Genomic DNA, 3,326 nt, shown 5'->3' with positions numbered 1-3,326 from the left:
GTAGGGCTGGCCTGTTTGGCAGCCTGTCTGTGCCTGCATGTGCTGCCAGCTTGCGTGAGATTATTGCTGTCCACCTCTCAGCTGAAGTCACTGGCCTCTGCTGGACCAGCCCAGTTCCCCCCAGCTCTTTCCAGGCCAGGGTTCAATGGCAGAAGCTCCTCCTCTGGATGGTCAAGAATCTCAGGCATATGAACCCCAGATCTTAGTATCCAGCACTGATGTCATCTCACGGGTGAGAACAGGATGGCTCTATGGGGTGGTATCCAGTGATTTTCATCTCCTTGGCCAGATGGGATGGAACCTTGGATACTTGTTCCATGAAGCTCTGTATTCCTGAATCTAGAGTCCCTATTTCTGGATGTTCAGATTGTTCCAAAGTAGGTGTGTCACCCATTAGAGAAAGGGAAGAAGAATGGAAATTAGACTGCCAGAAGGAAACAGAGCACATGTGATTGGTGCCCACTGGAGTCGTACTCACAGCAGCCCTGAACAGGACCACCCAGGGGACTGAGCAGAAAGCAGAATACCATCAGCCTGGTGGCCCCCAAGTGACAGTGCCTGCACTGCCACCCTTAACCAGCAGGACTTTGGATCCAGAGGACAGCAATGAGGCATCCAGGCAGGAAACTCTTGCAGACTTACTCTTCAGTCTTCCCTTTCCTTTATCCACATGACCATCCCAATTATGGAAAATTGAGAGAATCTTTGGGGCTGGGATGGGAGCCAGATGAGGGCACTGGAGGAAGATAAGGATGCCTTCAGCACTCTCTCCCTGAGACCTGATAGGGTGCACCTTCTCAGCAGAGAGCATGTGCTTCGCCGCAACAGAGCAGGTTCCCCTGCAGAGGGCACGCCTGGAGGTTGGGTGGAGAGAAGGTGCTCTACGAGCAACGGGAGCCTGGCATGATGGGCAGGCAGGCGCCAGGTAGCCTGCTAAAACAGAGAACATACCATGTCATTCCTCTGCTCAAAACCTACCAATAGTCTATGGCCATGCCACGCTGAACACGCCCGATCTCGTCTGATTTCGAAAGCTAAGCAGGGTCGGGCCTGGTTAGTACTTCGATGGGAGACCACCTAGGGAGACCAGGTGCTGTAGGCGTAAAACAAACAACAACAACAACAAAAATAACCCTCCCAGTGACCTCCTATTTTTCTCAGGTGTGTTAGGTGATGCCATCACCTCCCTGCATGCGTGGAGAGGTGGAATCTGTTCCTCCACCCCAGTGGATCTGGACTAGCCTGTGACTACTTTGGCTATTGGAGCCCATTGGGAGTGGCACTGTGCTTTAAGGGGACTAGCTGTTTCCGATTCTTGCCAAATAGAGCCCTTAGTCCAGATCGTTCTGCTGGAAAGAGGCCCCATGGAGAACTGCATGGTGCAAGACCTGTGAATGAAGAGGGCTCCTTGAACATTTTCTCCTGTGGAGCCTTTAGACGCCTCCAGCCCCAGCCTCTCTCTGGCTGCAGCCACATAGGAGAACTGGCAAGAACCGCCCAGCCGAGCCCAGTCAACCCACAAAACCATGGGAACAAATACTAAATTGTATGTTAAGCCACTGCATTGTGGGGTGGCTTATTATGCAGCAGTGGCAAACTGGAATGTTAGAATAGGAGCCAAAGTTGGCATCTGGTCCCCCATTCCACTCTAACCTCATCCCACCACTCTTTCCCACCCCCCACCTGTCACTCTGCTCCCACCACACTGGGCTCCTAGCTACTCCTCAGACCTACCCAGGAAGCTCCCCCCACCCCCCACCCCCTGCCACCCCCGGCCCCACTTCAGGGCCTTCGCACTGGCAGTTCTCCCTGCCTGGAAGGCTCTGCCCCACGTAGTCTCATGGCGCACTCTCTCACCGCTTTCTGGTGTTTCTGTGTCACCTTCTCAGCGAGGCTGTCCCTGAGCACCCCGTAGAAAGTTTGCACCAGCCCCTTTCATTATTTTCTACCTCTCTCCACTTTAAGTTTTCAAGCACGTACTTTTATTTGACTTTTTTTTCTGGTTTTTGTTTATTTGTTAATTTGTTTCCCCAACGATAATGTCAGCTCCATGAGGGCAGGGAGTTTTGCCTGTCTTGTTCACTACTATATCCCAGCCTCTAGAACAATTTCTGGTACACAGTAGCCACTCAATAAATAATAAAGGAAGGCCCACTTCGGGTCAGACCAGGGCTTGCTCAGCTGTTCAGCCAGCCATTTTGATAGAAGAAACCAGTAGATCCAGAGACAGAATTGATCACATCACAAGAACTGGTAGTCATGTCGCATTCATTCTCTTTTCTCTGACTTTGGGTCTTCAGGCCTGATCAGTTGAGTGAGGGACAATGGCCATGCATTCATTTACCAAATCTTAAGCTGAGTCCAAGATGGGGCTGAGGCAGAAAGATGAGGTGTCTGCTGTCGGGAGCTCAAGCACTGAGGACAGTCGATTCCCACCCCCAATTGGTCCATCTCTGACAACTTGATATGCATTTGTAGAACACCATCTGAGACTGGGAATACAGCAGTGAACAAAGCAAAAACCCCTGCCCTTAGCTGACATTCTAGTCCAGGAGAAAGATTATACGAGTCCAACGAAAGCTGTAAGGCATGGTGCAAAGTGACAAATGCTGCAGGAAATACTGTGGGAATTCTGAGTATGGCAGCTCTGGGAGACTTCCTGGAAGAAGGGGCACTGAACCAGCCTGGAAGGATAGTCGGATCTAGCCAGGCAGACTACTTCCCTGAAAAATGCCATGGCTTGTCCCCTAGCCTCATCCAAGCCTTTACTATTATGTCACCTCCTCACTGAGACCTCCCCTCACTACCCATTTACAGAAGAACCACCAGGTTTTTTCTTCTGTAACACACAATATGATCTACTTATGCATCATATTTATGGTATGTGTTCTTACCCATAGGGGACAGGAAGTGGCAGGGAAGAGCAGCGCCTGCTCCCTTGCAAAGCCCAGTAAGGGGTACTTCCCACTGGCAGGTAAGATGGCAGAGTGAAGAAGGGGTGGTCAAATGGCACTGCCCTCACCATCAAGGATTTTCTGAGAAGAGGCAGCATGATCTGAGCCTCCAGGAGACCTGTCCAAGGAAGAAACATTGCAAGCCAGACAGTGCTGGGCAAATATACTCCAAGAGGATCTGAGGGCTAACCCAAAGCAACTACGACCAGCACCTGACTTGGCTCTGTCCCCTTCTCCCCTCCGACACTGTACTGTCCCCAGATTCCTTCATTCTAGTGGCCTCTGACGGGGAAGGCCCAGAGGCTTCTGTTGTTCTCCTTTGCTCCTCTTCTATGCCCCACAGGTTCTGCTTCAGAAAAATAATATCATCCA

General features: G+C 51.1%; 1 pseudogene; it reads left to right on the top strand.

Moving 5' to 3' along the window:
- Positions 1–983: 983 nt before the first annotated feature.
- LOC118605823 lies at positions 984–1,102 on the top strand (annotated as a pseudogene).
- Positions 1,103–3,326: the final 2,224 nt, after the last annotated feature.

The sequence above is a fragment of the Rousettus aegyptiacus genome, unplaced genomic scaffold (genome assembly GCF_014176215.1).
Source record: "Rousettus aegyptiacus isolate mRouAeg1 unplaced genomic scaffold, mRouAeg1.p scaffold_m13_p_7, whole genome shotgun sequence".
Taxonomy (NCBI): domain Eukaryota; kingdom Metazoa; phylum Chordata; class Mammalia; order Chiroptera; family Pteropodidae; genus Rousettus; species Rousettus aegyptiacus.
This window is presented reverse-complemented; position numbering and strand designations above follow the sequence as displayed.